This window comes from Cupressus sempervirens, chromosome 9 (assembly GCF_028749045.1).
Source record: "Cupressus sempervirens isolate cs-2001-9-10 chromosome 9, ASM2874904v1, whole genome shotgun sequence".
In the NCBI taxonomy this organism is placed as follows: domain Eukaryota; kingdom Viridiplantae; phylum Streptophyta; class Pinopsida; order Cupressales; family Cupressaceae; genus Cupressus; species Cupressus sempervirens.
In genome coordinates, this window is record NC_143126.1 from 763,396,009 (window position 1) to 763,414,621 (window position 18,613).

The window sequence follows — 18,613 nt, forward strand, 5'->3', positions numbered from 1 at the left end:
TGGATCCTCGCATGAAGATTCCCGAATCTGCACAGAACAGTATGGATAGAGACAAAAATGATTAAAAAATGCAGAAAGAGGCCAAAAAAATAAAAATAAAATTGCCCCACAATGGGCACCAAAAATGTATATGTGAAAATGTGGCCTATGCTAACACACACACTTCAACATGGTCCTTATTTGCGGATTCATCCCAGAATGAACATTAGATTGTTCATCCGAAAATCAGCCGGCAAGGCGATCTGTTGCCTTCTATCTAAAGGGATTTTTCTTGTTAGATATCCTCAGATTTGAGGTGTTAAGCAACCAGACCCTGTACAAACAAAGGATTTGAAAGAAAATGCAACTAATCTATATGAGAATGTGGATTAATCTAGAATGGAGTATGCACGTTTAATCTAAGAACATGTAAAATAAAGCTATGGTAAAATGAATGCATATTATGCTAAATGAGATTAAACTAGAAAATGAATATCATATGAAAATAATGAGCTCAAATGAATGCACAATCCAGCAGCAATTCGATGCAAATTCTCATTCAACCTCTTCTTGAAATGAAGAGAGGAGTGTCTCTTATATAGATTTTCCTGAAAACCTCCGATGATTGAGATTGATTTCAATCAACGGTCAGGATTGAAGATGAATTGATAAGTAGGAGATGATTTCCACAGCTAGTCAAATTGTGATGTGAATATCAGGATTTAACTGTGTGATTTTGAGTCAAACTCGATGACCCATGTTTCATGAGTAGTGATTCAACATGAATCCATCTCTCATGAGAATAAATGGAACACTTAGCACTCATTGGATCTAGGTGATGCTCACAGGGGTGAATCACCTAGATCCAATGAGTGCTAAGTGTTCCATTTATTCTCATGAGAGATGGATTCATGTTGAATCACTACTCATGAAACATGGGTCATCGAGTTTGACTCAAAATCACACAGTTAAATCCTGATATTCACATCACAATTTGACTAGCTGTGGAAATCATCTCCTACTTATCAATTGATGAGCTTAAGGGGCTTTCTAATGAATGGTTCATAAGGCACAACACTTGGTGAAGGTTTTGCAAATGGGGTTGCAAGCTTTGGGTTTAACTGTGGAGGAAACTCCGTAGTTAAGCGCGCTCAGGCTGGAGTAGTACTGGGATGGGTGACCTCCCGGGAAGTCCCGGTGCTTCACCCCTGTGAGCATCACCTAGATCCAATGAGTGCTAAGTGTTCCATTTATTCTCATGAGAGATGGATTCATGTTGAATCACTACTCATGAAACATGGGTCATCGAGTTTGACTCAAAATCACACAGTTAAATCCTGATATTCACATCACAATTTGACTAGCTGTGGAAATCATCTCCTACTTATCAATTGATGAGCTTAAGGGGCTTTCTAATGAATGGTTCATAAGGCACAACACTTGGTGAAGGTTTTGCAAATGGGGTTGCAAGCTTTGGGTTTAACTGTGGAGGAAACTCCGTAGTTAAGCGCGCTCAGGCTGGAGTAGTACTGGGATGGGTGACCTCCCGGGAAGTCCCGGTGCTTCACCCCTGTGAGCATCACCTAGATCCAATGAGTGCTAAGTGTTCCATTTATTCTCATGAGAGATGGATTCATGTTGAATCACTACTCATGAAACATGGGTCATCGAGTTTGACTGAAAATCACACAGTTAAATCCTGATATTCACATCACAATTTGACTAGCTGTGGAAATCATCTCCTACTTATCAATTGATGAGCTTAAGGGGCTTTCTAATGAATGGTTCATAAGGCACAACACTTGGTGAAGGTTTTGCAAATGGGGTTGCAAGCTTTGGGTTTAACTGTGGAGGAAACTCCGTAGTTAAGCGCGCTCAGGCTGGAGTAGTACTGGGATGGGTGACCTCCCGGGAAGTCCCGGTGCTTCACCCCTGTGAGCATCACCTAGATCCAATGAGTGCTAAGTGTTCCATTTATTCTCATGAGAGATGGATTCATGTTGAATCACTACTCATGAAACATGGGTCATCGAGTTTGACTCAAAATCACACAGTTAAATCCTGATATTCACATCACAAATTGAAGATGAAGTTTAGTCATAAAGGAAGATTCCCAAATTAGAGGGAGTTAACTAATTTAATTTGAGTAGAATAAGGAGTTAACTGATTTAATTCCTTTTTTTATCAATAGTGAACTGAGAATTTCCTTTTTTGAACTGAAGAGAGATTTTGGTGAGATATTTAATTTAATAAAATGAGATATGCTCTCATAATTACCTTTTCTATTTAATTAAATAATTCTATTTAATTAATTAGAGACACTTTTCTTATTAAATAACTTCATTTAATTAATTAGGAATGGCTTTCCATTTAATTAAATAACTTTGTTTAATTAGTTAGAAGTAAGTTCTCCATTTAATTAAATAATGTCATTTAATTAATTAAAATAGGCGCATTTATTAAATTAAATAAATTTAATTCCATAGTACATTAGCCTTAGGATTTAATTTAATTTAATTAAAGTATAAATACTTAGTAATTAAATTAAATATTAATCAATAGGTTTAATGTGACTAATATGAGTAAATACTATAGAAATTAAATAATAAGCGTGATGAATGCAGATTAGAGTTTTTTGCATCTAACAATTAAGTCAAGTAGCGAGTAGCTGAATAAGAATTTGCCTAATGGAATAGGACTTTAGGATTGGTCAAAAATAGACTAGAATTGGTATCATGGCAATGAGCCAATTTTGGGGTATTACACATACAAGTTCATTGGTTAATGAGATTCTACCTTTTCCTTTTATGCAACAAGGTTCATTGTTTCCAAACCTTACACTACCTCCATCATAGTGTTCAAAGTGTTCAAATTTTTTTCTGTCTCCAGTCATATGATGTGAACATCCACCATCTATGATCCATGTGTCATTTTTACTAACATGAGAGATAAGTGCCATCTTATCTTCTTCATCATCAGATTCATCTTTCACAACAATGTATACTATTTAATCCTCACTGTTGTTAGAATCCTTAGTCATAAAGAAAGTTTTCTTACCTTTGTCCTTGTATGATTTGTGATTTTTGAAATCCTTTTTGCCTTTGTACTTGTGACTCTTCTTCTCATCCTTTCTCTCTTTGTTTGGGCACCTGGCAGCAATATGACCAATTTCTTCACATGAAAAGTAGATTAAAGAAACTTTACCTTTGTATTTTCCTTTGCTTCTAGAATATTTATTTGCAAGTAAAGCTTCAACAACTTCAAAATCACTGTCAGAAATTTCCTTTGTTTCCTTTTCACTTTCTGACTAAATGTCCTTTATTTTCTTGCCTTTCTCTTTAAGCTATCAATCTTCCAACTAAGGCACCCAAACTTAACTTGTGATTTGGATCATATCTGTTTTCTTGAATAGCAGATACTCTAATTGCATAGATAGGAAGAAATGTTCTGAGAACTTTACTTACAACAATTTTTTCCTTGATTTCTCCTCGAGAAGCTCTGATTGCATTAACACTAGCTTTGATTCTTTCCATAGATTTGGCAACATTTTCATCTTCTCTCATTCTCATTTGATCAAATTATCGTCTAAGGCTTTCTACTTTGGCTCTCGTTACATTGTCATCACCACCATAGATGTCCTTTAGATTGTTCCACATATCAAATTCAATTTTGCAGTCTTTGATCTCATAAAATTCATCATAGCTAAGAACAAATGCAATATCAATCATCATGATGTTATGGTTCTTTTTCTCAGCAAGATCTCCAACATATAATGTACCAATAGGAGTTTTATATTCTTCATCAAGGTATTTCAAGCCTGAATCACTAATGGTGGCCAGATGAAGTCTCATGAGTCCCTACCAAGTTGAAAAGTTGTCTCTGTTTAGCTTTGGAATCTCTCTCTTGTAAGACATCCTGATCTTTAGCTTAGGTCCTTGAAACCTTTCCTACAAGCACCAAAAGCTCTAATACCAATCGTTGGAAATATAAGAGTAACTGAGAGAGGGGGTGAATCAGTTACCACTAAAATAAATCTTAGATCACTTAGATGTCAACAATAAAATTTAGACTAAGGAAACTGATTGTTGCTATTTCTCGATAAACACAGAATAATGTTGTAACTCGATAAATGTAGAGTGTGGATTAATTTTAGCAGATCTTAAAACATTAATAATAATTTATTTGCAAGCATAAGAGAAATGACATGAACACATGAGACACTAGGATTTAACGTCAAAACCCAATATGGGAAAAACCACCAATATAACTAATTACTGTTTTTCACTCTTCTAAAGTGAGCCCTATTAGGAGCCAACCCAGTTAAAGGTTACAAAACACATTGTTAGGTGTGACCTTGTTAGAGGATTTAATCATCCAGTTAGGAATGGCCTTGCAAGAGGTCTTAAAACAATTCAATGGAACTGTCACCTTGTTAGAGGATTTACAAATGGCTATTAAACCAACTCTATTAAGAGATTTTAGATCACTGCTACAATGGTTAGAGAGTAACAATGAAATGACCTGATTGTGATCCAACTAAATTGCTGATTATAGATCTCTATTTTGCTTCATATGTGATCCTTCTTGATTAAATAACACTTTTTTTTCTCCACACGGGTACCTGCTTATCCTTCAAGTTCACTCTCACTCTTTTCCTTCTTAATTCAATCAACACACTTGCACACACTCTAGAAATCTCAACTTGACCTTTCATTTATACCATCCAGATTAACAAGTTAGCCCAAATTCAAATTACAATAACCAATAATCATCACCATAGTCGACTAGAAACAATACTTGAAATAATTAAGCTTCTTATGCCAAAACAACAAAATCTTTCATTAGCCAACCTCACTCAGTAAACACTGGTTCTGAGATGATTTCTTGTGTTAACCAACAAAAGCTTAGTTAACACTACAAACTTACAAAAAATCTTTTGGTAACTGAGTGAACTCGGTTAACACTAACTCTGTCCAAATTTTCCTTCGTTAACCATGCAAATTTTGTTAACACTATTTTCTACCATAATTTCCTTCGACGCCCAAGTTAGCTCAATCAACATTGTTTTCACAGAGTAAACTTCAGGAATTCTTGGTGGACAAGGAAAACTATCTTACTGACCAAGAGAGCTTCGTAAGTACTAACTGACAACTGATATGACATTTGTGTGACATCAAAGACAACACACAATTAGACAATTGTATTCAACAATCCAACTTCTCTCCTGAATATATAGGTAGTAACATCTAGTACCTTTTCTCCTTTATGGTCTTAGGTGCTTCTAAATCATTTTTCTAAGATGACACTTCATCTACAAGCCCAAAATCCTAGGTTATTTGTATTCTTCCCTATATTATGAAAAATATGCATATTTGCCTCTATAATCTCCATTACTTTGTCTTCAAAACTATGAGGCCATCTCCTACATGCTTCCTAAAATGAATCATTGGGTTGCGTGGATGGAGCTTGTTTTCCGAGGGCAACTAATAATGCCATCTCTGGGTTCTTAGGGTCAATAAGACCCATTATTTATCTAAAAAACCCCTTAAAAACTTTATTTTTCTTTCTAAGCATCTATATTTCCTCCTCACCAACATCTAACTATTTGAAATTTTTTTTTCAACCTAAAGTCATTAAGGTTTTGGCTATGTCTTTTGTTGGCTTACCCACAATGACTTCTTGCATTTCAAAGTCTTGTGTCATGATAGTCTCTGGATCACCATGTTGAAGAGGAATTGAAATATGAGCCACCATATCCTTTTGTCTATTCATTCTTATGTAAGTCATCTAATGGAGATCCTCCATAGGGGATGATGTGGTAGTTGTTGAAGTTTATGAAAGATCAACCCCACAACTTCCAAGAATCACCTGCATGCAAACACTTAGCACAAAAGAGAGAAGCAAAAAGCTATGGAGGTTGGAATTGCTAGATCCATAATTGAGACATTCTTGATGGAAAAAAGAGAAATTGCTATTATCAATAGTGAATTTATAAATTACAAAGAGATCAATTCTTATAAAAGGAGATCAAAATCCTAACAAGAATCCAACCTAGGTTGCATGATGATAATTAATAAAAGAATTAATTATTATATACCCAAAGTTTAGCTTAAGTAAACTAGAGATAATAAGTAACTTAATAATTAAATAATTTGTTACTCTAACACCCCCCCCACAAGGTAAACTTAGAGAGTAGTTAAAAACCTAGAAACTACTACTCAAAGGAAATTTGGGTCCTGGTAGTAAAGTTTGATGAGGTACCCAAGCACAACCAAATCTCTAAAAAGAGGAGAAATTGAGAAACCACATGGAAAAAACCCTACTCCAAAAAGAGATGGAAAGAATGCTAAAAGAACTAGTAAAGGACTAAAGAAGCCTCCAAACTAGGGAATGTCCTAGAAGATAGGAACAAAAGATGATCATGAAGAACACCACTAAATCATGAAGCTGCAAACACTATCAAATTGCTGATTTGAAGAACCTCCACTGTATAGAGCATGACCAAGTAGAGAAGACCAAGTATGAAGATTTGATCAATTGAAGATGCAAGGTGTCTTTATGGCCTCCAAAAATAGGAATGAAAAATTTCTATATGGTAAATGACACATCTAATTGAAATGCATAGGTATCCAGCCATTGCAATCACCTAGTACATAGGATCAAATACTAAATACATAGCTCACTCCATCAAACCAAGGAAGCAATAGAACCAAAATAACACCCCTATAATGCTAAGGGTAAGACATGAATACTAAAACTAAATACAATATCTCCTATAGAAAGAAGAACCGGGAACATCGAGAGTGCAAAAGAAGTACAAACACCTATAATGGCACTTGTCATCGATACATCATGAGGTTAATGCCATGGAAGGAACACACTCACTTGAAAAAGGAAGATGGAAAATATGGCCAACATGAAACCCCCCAAGGCATTTTATAATGTAGTGTGAGTACAACAAAATACAAAGATGTGCAAGATCTTGAAATGCAATAGGGTGGCATTTTATCTCAGTGTGTTTGCAAAAACACTACAATAGGATGTTAACAAAAATCAAAAGAGACATAAGGCTGATACAAGAGATAGTACACCACATGAAAAATCATTTAAAATAACAAAATAAATTTGTAGGCCTAAGAGAACCAAGATATCCATCAGAATACAAAAAAGCACAAAATTGAATGGGATGTACCTAGAGCAGAATCTGGAAAATAGTATGTCTCAAAATATGTATCTCAAAGTGAAAAATAGAACTGCTAAATTTGATAGCCAAAATAGGCCACCAAACAACATCAAAAATCTAAATAAACTACAACATCATGATGGGCTTAGAATTAGCTTTCCAGTGCTTCTTTTAGATCAAAAAATGAAGTCTGGATGAGAAAGTTATGGCAAAAAAATCACATGTAGGTCAAAAAGTGCTCAAAAAGGAAAAAAAATATCAACTTAGGATCCATACCAAAATGTCTCAAAACATTGGCCAAACAATACCAAAATTGCCTCGGGAATCATGTTAGTTCCGTATCAAAATTGTCTCAATTTGCATGTCCAAAAATCTTGATTTACGTGCAAAAATGTTTGGTTTTTATGCAAAAATCACAAAATCACCACCTTGGGAAATGCACAAAAAGTTCAATTTTTGAACCAAAAATCTTGATTTGCACGTTAAAATTTAGAAAATAACTACGTCGAGAAACGTGTTAAAATCTTGATTTTTAAAAAAAATCTTGATTTGCGTGTGAGAAATTTGACAATCATCACCTTAGGAAATGTTTAAAATAATAAAATTGTCACATTAGGAAACATGCCCAATCTAGGAGCACAATTGTTTTTGCCTTAGATTTCAACTGTTTCCAAATTTGACAAATTTGATATGAAAATTAGGGTTTTTGGGCGCTTTGAGCTCAACCCTAATGTCCGTTTGGGCTGAAAGTGCACCAAAAATTATTAACCCCCCAAATTTAATACAAAAAAAATTGAAAAATGAAACCCTTTGAACAAAAAGCACAAATGTGAAAGCCAATCTAAACTTCTCAGAAATAGAATAGGGGCATGAAGATCTGAAGCTTTGATACTGTGTTGAAGTTGATGAAAGATCAACCACACAACCCCCAATAATCACCTACATGAAAACACCTATCACAGAAGAGAGAAGAAAAAAAACTATGGAGGCTAAAATTGCCAAATCCATAAATGAGACATTCTTGATGAACAAAAAGAGAAATTGCTATTATCAAAAGTGAATTAATAAATTACAAAGAAATCAATCCTTATAAAAGGAGATCAAAACCCTAATAGGAATCTAACCTAGGTTGCATGATAATAATTAATTGTTATATGCCTAAAGTTTAGCTTAAGTAAACTAAAGATAATAAGTGACTTAATAATAAAATCAATATGATTTAATTAATAAGAAAATACTTTATTACTCTAATAGTAGTAATAACCTGTGTAAAGACCTTCATTCTTTCTACCTCTATTTGTACATATATTCTTTGTCAGACTTCCATTTCTCTAGATATCCATATTAGTGTCATTCCTACCAAAGAGATGGCCTAACTTGGTGATGCACGAGTCATCATTTCCAAGCCTCTCCCCATGTCAAAGTTGGTAACTTCCTTTCCATGGTTTCCAGCTCTGTAATTGGAGAAGATGTAACTATTGTCATCATTGGGGGTGAAGAGGAGTCTTGGGTAGGTCCAAATGCTAGCACTTCAACTTGTGCTTCATCTTGTTCCCCTTCTTCTACCATGTGCTCTTCTTCTTGCTTTGGAGCCAAATTTTCATCTTCTATAAGAGTTAGGGGCATGGGTGTTTCTTCTTCTTCTACCAGAGGATGAGGTATGCCAAGAGGTCCTTCTAACAATGGTGGGATACTTTGATCTTCATCTGCCATAGGTTCATTATGGGGGCTATCCCAGATTTGTCCTTCTTCCAGCTCAATCCTGACAGACATCCAATCAAAATTTGAGAGATCAAAAACATTTGAGTCACTCCCTATAGTAGACTTAGTCCATCCTTCTAGATCTATAACATCCTCTATCAGGATAGGGTATTCTTTGGTTTATGGAGGCATTGGGACATAACTTCTTCTCTTTTCCTCTTTTACAACCCAAATTACTCTACCTCTCATCTTCAAAGGAATATGTTTTTCTTCTTCCTCTTCCTCATCCTTTAATCCTTCTGGTATGATCTTTGGAATCAAGGGAGCAGGTACCTTTTTCTTCAACCTCTTCCTCTTTGTCCCCACTTCTATCTTTTCCCTTCTTCATTTATTTGAGAATAATGAAGTGGCTTGGCCTTGGGGCTCTATGGGAGGTGCCTCTTCTAGTTGCTTCTTCTTTAAATTCCTTTCTCCTTTTCCTCCCTTCCAAAATATGCAACATCCCTTGCATGGCCATCCACTATCTTTGAGTGTATCAAGGAATTTGTAGGGAAGGGCAAAATAGTCATATTGACCCCCTTTCCCTTTTCTGGTTTAGTCGGTACTTGCAGTGTGTGAACATTGGGAAGTGGGTCCATGTGGAAAGGATTCCTTATTCATTGTCTTGTCAGCTCAACAATATGTCAGGCTCGATGCATGATGTCATCATTCTCTTCTCAGTTAGCCTTGGCATTTACCATAGGTTGCTCATATATTCTATCCCTGTTATAGATGGGATCAAGGACATTGGGTGTGTCCTTATCTCATACCTTTAAAGCGATTTGCACATTAAGAATATATTTTGCAAGTGTAAGTCCCATTCGATAGTAGTCCTTAATTCCTACCTAATAATCATCAACATAATTAAGCCAATGATCTTCTACAACTAATTCAGGTGCAAATTCCTTTCCCACTATGTGTTGAAACATATTGATATTATCAAATTAGGGCCTTGCAAGGGGGTAGTCTTCCAGTGGGCATTGATCCCACTAAACCTCATACATGCATATGTCTTTCTTTTTCTTTACCTCATATTGGTCGATAGTGATAAGCCAGACCCAAGTCTTCCGATGCTTCTTCCTAACCCTGTCATAGGCTGAGTCCAATTTCTTAGCAATCTCTAGCAACATAAGTCTATCTAATAGATATTGAGGAAGCTTCTTAGGGTGAAGGAGGGAGCCTACCAAGTGGATATAATTTAAGGTTTTGAACTAAATTAAATAACCTACAACTTGGGTTACCCGGGCAATAGCTTCTATTGATAACCTCTTTGGGTAATCCCCTTGTACAAAATGATCGCGACAAAGATGAATGCATCATTTACAATTTTGTGTTCAAGCCTTCCGTCCCGAAGGTCCTTCTTTACTAGTTATGGGTACACAATGTTTGGCCATTTATTTATATCTTAGATATTTCCCCTTCTTTTTAGTCTTGGATATTGGGGTAATTGGGATACTATGAGTTATATGATGTTGGAGGTCATGTGAAACTATGGGTCATTTTGAACTAACACCATCTGATCATGTAGTGAGTCACTTATGATTGCTTCTCAGTCAATCATATTGGCCTTCAACATGATCTTTTCAATAAAGTGGACTATCCATGTCTCTAGGTTACTTGCCACCAGAAGGCCCATAGCTCAGCTTAGAAGTACGATGGAGTATCTAATGTCAGATATCATGTATGCTTGGGTAAGGTCCACCTTTCAATGTCTCCTGTTGTGGCGAGGCTGGGTGATCAAGTATATCCTTTGTACTATCTCTTATGTCTAGGCTATATTCTCTTTGTACCATGATTGACACTCTTATAAGAGATGTTGTAGAAGTGGTCAGAAAGAAATAGGTAGAAAACCTTCTTTATATAGTCTTGTGTGAGGTCCAACACCAATTCTCCTGTGATGCTCCTCACCAATCTTTCATCCATGCCATAATGTTAAGCAAGGGTCATGATGAGTTGAAAGAATTGTACTCATGAGGCTGGATATGAAGATGCACTAACCAAACCATTCTTGTTCATCATGATAACCATCTCCAATGTTTCATGAGGTTTTGTTGCACAAGACTAGGACATAGTTTTAGTCTATATGTCCAAGCTTAGTGTTACAAATCTCTGAATGCTTGTCGATAAATCAATATTTCTTTAGTGCTCCTTTGAAATTGAAAGCTACTATTTTTGGTGATGTCTTAGATGGTGAAAAGGATGAGGATGTCATGTTTACCTACACAAAAGATAGAGGTTAGTATAAACATAATGAAAAGTGAAGACTAAAGCTAAAATACAAAAAAAATAAGGTGAAACAAAGATTTAGGGTCTAAATGAAGCCATAAAGGGGAAATGTGCACCTACACACTTGCAAACATGTGAAAGTGCATAGGGTCACCTCTTGTAGACTTGCAAAGGTTTCACAATTTAGTGGTGTGCGAGCTTTAAGGTATGAGATGTGAACCCTATGGAGTTTCACACCTAAGCAAGATGCATGTTTGTGCTATGTTATACCTTGAAGTTTGTGGGGTCTAAAGGTGCATTAAGTTAAAAAGTTGTGAACGTCTTGTTAGGATTAAACCATAGACAAAAATAACAATTACATGCAAATATAACCAATATCAGAAAATAATAGATCACATAGAAAAGAACACAAGAAACCAAGATTTAACGTGGTTCACCCATTCCCTGGGCTATGTCCATCAAACAACAAGTCCAATATTATTATGATCCAATGATTACAATTTGATTACAATCCGTAATCCCTTATAGCTCAACACCACCGCAAGAGCATCACTAGAATGAAATAATCACTAACCCTAAGCCCTTTTATATAGGTATTTTAATGTTGATTTAGGGTTACAACATGTCGGCCACAGCCCAATTTTTTTTTCAGGGCGCTGCCCCAAACCCCAAAGAATTTATGAAGTATGTACAATACTTCCTTGATTAGTCACCACAAACTAACAATCTCCCACTTGGAGATTGATTAGACTCCACACTAGACAACAATCTCCCACTTGGAGATTGATCCTATAGCTATGTCGCTATGCAAGAGGCTCCCATTGGACCAAACCCCCCTAGACTCTATTATTCTTGTATTCCTATTTAGTCTAGAAGACCAAATGAAGCTGAAGAGGAATTCAACTTCTCCCTTGTGACTACCTTTGTCAACATATCTACTAGATTGTCATTTGTATGTATCTTGTCCAGCTTTAACTGTCCATCCTCCAAAACTGACTGAATGAAATGGTACCACAACTATATGAGTTTGGTCTTTCAATGTAGAGAAGAATTCTTTGCAAGATGAATGGAACTCTAACTATTTGTAAACAAATAATTATCCCTATGAGGGTGTCCCAATTCTTCCAAGAAGAAATGAAGCCATATCATCTCCTTGGTTTCCTTTGTAGTAGCAACATACTTTGCCTCTATAGTAAATAAAGCATTAACCTTTTGTAACCTAAAAATCTAGCTCACAACTGACCCACAAATAGTAAAGACACAACTTGTAGTACTCCACATGGTATCAACATGTTGGAATACAAACACCACTGAGAGGGGGGGTTGAATCAATGATTTAAAATTATACTTTGAAAAACTTGACAGAATTACAAGTTATAAAAAATTAACACATGAGCAAGATAGTTAATGAATAACAAAGTGACACAATATTTTAATGTGGAAAACCCCTTAGGATAAAAAACTACTTTGAATCTAAAACTTTATTGGCCTCTTGGGAAAATCTTTTAGAGCTACAACTTTGGGAAGCACCAACACCCTATTTTAGAAACACCAATTTCAAGAAACACCAATCCCTTACACCTGAAGCACCAACTTCATGAATACAAGAAGCACCAACTTCCAAACTGAAAAAATGAGATATAAAATCAAAGGATCATCTCTGTTACAAAAAAAATCATGAATCACTAGTTTCAACTTCTTGTTGAAAACACAATGCAAGATATACTTCTATTCTCCTCAAAACATCCAATATCCATATATATTTTTCTTTTTCTATTAAGAGATATGATCAAATACTAATATGAATGAATGAAGCAGAAACATATAACCCTTCTTATACCTCTAATAAACTTCTTCAATAAAAATCAAATCACAAATATGAGAATAGAAACATAAAGCATTACCCTCTTCTTTGCTGTTAAAAATTTGCCTGTAAACAATTCAGTCTACAAGGAATTCCACACCAATTCTGCAACTTCTATCAAAACCACCTATTGGATTTTTTAGAGGAATGTATCCTATACTTATAAACCAAGAAAGTCAAAATTTTGGAGGCAGTTACATACCCCAAACTTCCATTAGACCAAAACCGCTCAAAATTGCCAAAACTGTCATAAAAATTTGGTACTCGTTTCTAATAAACAAATTTTTTCTCCTTCCACACACAAGTTATGAAAAAATTGAAGATAAATTTTTTTAGCTAACTCTAAGGCCTTTCCAAAAAGGTATGATAGTTAGGGTCTATCTAATAAAAAAGTTTGTCAACTTTCTAATAGATCAAAACTGTTTTTTTTTCCTCCATTTTCAAAAACATTGTGAACATTAAGTGTTAATTGTATAACACTTAAGTATTTGTCTTGAATATGTTTTGAAAAATATTTAAGGACATCAAATAAGATAATTACATGATATTAGCCATACCATATGCTCATTATTCACATCAATGACAATAATCAAAGACCAAATACAAAGGTTTCAACACTATCCCCAGCCAAATATGAGTCAACATAGCCTTTTAAATTAGTAGTAGAGCCCACAAAGTGTAAACACTTATTGAATGTTCCTCTCAAATATCTGAGAATCCATTTGATTGCATTCCAATGCTCAATTCCTAGATGGCTCATAGACCTGCTAACGACTCTCACTTCATGTGCAATATCTAGCCTAGTACATACCATAGCATACATCAAGCTTCCTATAGCTATAGCATAGGGTACCTTGGACATCTTATCCTCCTCTTCTTGTGTCTTGGGACACATCTCCTTAGTCAACTTCAAATGACTATGTAAAGGTGTGCTGATAGCTTTAGCATTCTCCATAGAGAAATGTTGCAACACTTTCTAACCATAATCAACTTGAGATAGCATCAATGTCCTATTCTTCCTATCTCTATACATTTTCATACCAAAGATTTTTTTTTCTACCCCCAAATCCTTCATAGAAAATGCATGTGCTAATTGGCGTTTCAACACCTTAATGTGATCCATGTTAGACCCAGTTACAAGCATATCATCAACATATAAACATAAAATCATGTAGCTATCATCATCTAACCTCTTAAAGTAGACACAATGATTTGAATAACACCTACTGTAACCATGCTCATGCATAAAACTATCAAATTTTAGATACCATTGCTAAGGTGCTTGCTTCAGGCCATCTAAACTTTTCTTTAATTTACACACTAAGTTTTGCTTACCATTGATCGCAAATCCCTGTGGCTGAGCCATATATATCTCTTCATCCAAATCACCATGAAGGAAGGCTATTTTAACATCAAGCTACTCTAAATGAAAATCTTCAGTAGCCATGAGACTTAAAATAATACGGATAGAAGTCATTTTAACAACAGGAGAAAATATATTATCAAAATCAATTTCATTTTTCTGTGCAAATCCTTTTACAACTATCTTGGCTTTAAATCTTTTCTTTCCTCCTTCCTCTTCTTTCAACTTGTAAACCCACTTATTTTGTAAAAGCCTTTTACCTGCAGGAAACTTGCATAAATCTCATGTCTTATTCTTCAGCAAAGAGTCCATTTCATCTTTCATCGCAAACTCCCACTGAATCTTAGTATCCACCTGCATTGCTTCATCATAATATTTAGATTTACTAGCATTAGTAAGTAAAATTGAATACAAAGAGGGAGAAAATCTTTCTAAAGGTCTAATTTGCCTTGTTGATTATCTAACATTCACCGATGTGTGTGGTATTTGTTGTTGTGGTTGTTGTACATCATGAAGAATGGCTGAAACATCATCTTGTGGAGTATCATCCAATGCTACATAATCATCTTCTTTCTTCTCATGTTGTTGCAATAGATCTTTGTACAAGACTTTCTTATTAAATATGACATCCCTACTTCTTACAATTTTATGACCTTCAAAATCCCAAAGCCTATAACCAAATTCATTAATGCCATATCCAAAAAATACACGTTTCTTTGACTTAGCTTCTAGCTTGGTTCTATTTTCATAATCTATGTGAGCAAATGCTTCACAGCCAAAGGTTTTGAGAAAAGAATAACTCACCTTCTTACTAGTCCATGCTTCCTCTAGAATACCATAGCCCAAAGGAGTAGAGGGACCTCTATTAATCAATTATATAGTAGTATTGACAACCTCCACCCACATGTGTAAGGGAAACCTGGCATGCAACCTCATGCTCCTTGCACGCTCCATTATAGTCCTATTCATTCGTTCAACCACTCCATTTTCCTATGGAGTCCTTGGAACAGTTTTCTGTCTATGAATACCATTAGTGGAGCAATAATCTTCAAATTCATGACTACAATACTCACCACCATTATTAAATCTGAGACATTTTAATTTCTTACCATTCTCATTTTCACCCAAGCATTTCCATTTTTTTAAAGTTTCAAATACATTAGATTTCTGTCTAAGGAAATAAACCCATACCTTTCTTGTTGCATCATCAATAAATGTAACATAATAATGAGAGCCTCCAAGGGAAGATACCTGAGCTGGTCCCCATACATCGATATGCACAAGCTCTAATTTCTCCTTTTTGTTTTCATTCCCAGTCTTCGCAAAACTCACTCTCTTTTGTTTTCCATACACACAACTTTCACAAAAATCCATATTAACACATTTCAGACCTGGTAAAACTTTCTTTGAATGAAGTACTTTCATACCTTTCTCACTCATGTGCCCAAGTCTATTGTGCCACAATGTTGTATCAAAATCTACAGTAGCTATTTGTTCTTCCTACTCAACTGCAACAATTTTTCCTGAACATTCCTTTTTCTCTGAAACAATTAAAGTAGAAGGAACAATATGACCTGTACAAAGATATAAGGTGCCTACTTTCACACCTTTTGCTACTACAAGGGAACCTTTTGAAACCTTCCAATTTTTATCATTAAAAGTAACTACACAACCCTCATCACCGAGTTGCCCTGCTGAAATTTAATTCCTATTCAGCCTTGGAACATGTCTTACCTCATGTAGTAGCCAATGATTCCCATTCTGCAACTCAATCTTTATTTTTCCCTTTCCAAAAATTTGATAGGGTTCATTATCTGTCAAATAAACAAGTCCAAAATCCCCTTGGACATAATCAATGAAACAACCTCTATGTGGTGTAGCATGAAATGAAGCACTAGAATCTAAAACCCATGAATCATCAACACTTTCTAAAGGCATAAGCAAAGAATCCTCTTCAAATTTGTTACTTACCACATTTGCCTCCTTGTCTCCATCTGGTTTATATCCTTCATTTTTCTTTCGATTCCAACAATCTTTCTTTTTATGACCTGGTTTCCCATAGTACCAGTAGTCGTTTGGTCCTCTCAATTGAAACCTCCTCCCCTTTGACTTTCCTCTTGATTTTCCATGGTTTTCAGATTACTTCCTTTTTCAGTTGTTCTACCTCTACTTTGTGCTTTCAAAGCACTTCCTGATGTAGATCCACCTGAGGATTTCCTACGAGTTTCCTCACTCAAAACAACATTGATCATCCCATCATATTTTAGGGTACTAGACCTAGGAATGGAATTAATCATAGCCATTACCAAGCCATTCCAACTTTTAGGAAAAGAACACAAAATCAAGAGAGCCCTAATTTTTTCTTCAAAATTGATACCCATAGAAGATAACTGACTAGTAATAGTATTAAACTCATTTAAATGATCTGCAACAGATCCACCTTCTCCATTTTCATATTAAATAAACGCTTCATGAGAAAAACCTTGTTTGAAGTGGAGGGCTTTTCATACAATGTCGCTAGGGTTTTCATCAACTCTTCTGTTATCTTTTCTTTTGTAATATTAGATGCCACCGATGGTGCTAGGCATAATCAAATGCTTCCAAGTGCCTTTCTGTCTAAAAGATCCCATTCATCATTTGACATAGATCCCTCATTCTTGATTTTTCCTTCCAACAGCTTCCATAAATCCTTTTGATAAAGATAGTTTTCCATTTGCATCTTCCATAACAAAAAGTCCTACCCATTAAACCTGTCAACCCTTAGCTTACCCTCATTTTCCATCGCTCCCACTCAACCATGAGACTCCCACTCAACTGTGAGACTTTCCTGTAGAGGATAATTGAAAAAACATAACCTCGCTCTGATACCACTTGTTAGGATTAAACCACAAACAGAAATAACAATTACATGCAAATATAACCAATATTAGAAAATAATAGATCACATAGAAAAGAACACAAGACACCAAAATTTAACGTGGTTCATCCAATCCCTAGGCTACATCCACCAAATAGCAAGTCCAATATTATTATGATCCAGTGATTACAACTTTGATTACAATATGTAATCCCTTACAACTCAATACCACCACAAGAACCAATTTCACATCACTACAATGAAATAATCCCTAACCCTGAGCCCTTTTATATAGGTATTTTAATGCCACTTTAGGGTTACAATATGTTGGCCATATGTCAGCCATGACCCAAAAAATTTATGATGTAAAGTACTTCCTTGATCAATCACCACAAACTAACACATCTAGGGTGCAAAGGTATGCATTTAGGTTCAGAAACAAAAAATGTTATGAAGAGAGAGATCGATGGGCCTATTTATAAGCGGGTGGGGTTTGTGCACCTTGAGAATTGCTCATGGTGCATAGGTTTGTAGGTCTACATTTTGCAATTCCATGTAGTTGATGTTGTTGTACACCTTGCGCACCTTGTATAGGTGTGTAGGTGTGCACCGTTTCCTAAACTGCTAAAAAACTCATATTTTTGCCTGTAGAAACTGCTCGAGTGTAGTTCTTTGTGTCCTCCACCTAGGACCTAGTGTCCCCACTCCTCAAGATACCTTAGAAGGAACCCTCTTTTTTTGAAGAGTGAGTCCTATGACTTGAAGATAAATTGATAGGGCCCGTCCCCATTTCTAGACACAAACGGGGCATGTATTGTGAAGCTACTATAAGTATGTAGGGGTTTAGTGTGTAAAGGTTCTGCATTTGGAGTAGTAGGTAATAATATCCTATTTCTAGTGATGAAATTAGGTTCAAGAGAGGACCTGTCAAATATGTAGTCTCTGGGTTATTCTTGGAACAATGGGTTTCAAATATGATTGTAGTTTATTGAGAAAGTGTGTCTAATTTAAGGTTGGTCCATAGAGGACAAAGATCATGATGAATCATCACCTAGTGTTGGGGACTATGTGACAGGTGAAGGAGACCATGAGATTCCTTTACTGAACTCAAAGTGTATCAAGAACCTGGTATGACCTCTACCTCGACTTCTATCTCTATCTCTTCATCTCCTAGGTATATGTGAAGAAAACTCTTTTTCACTCCTAGCTACAACAATCATAGACAACAAAAGTATGATAGGTTTAGATTAAGACCATATTTTAATTTCATCTCGAGGTAAACAAAGATGAAAGTGAGAGTGATGTACACTCTGATATGAATTTGCATAGTAGTGGCTAGAATATTCAATATATTTGACCATCACAACAATGAGGTGTGACAACACAATAATACAAGTAGAA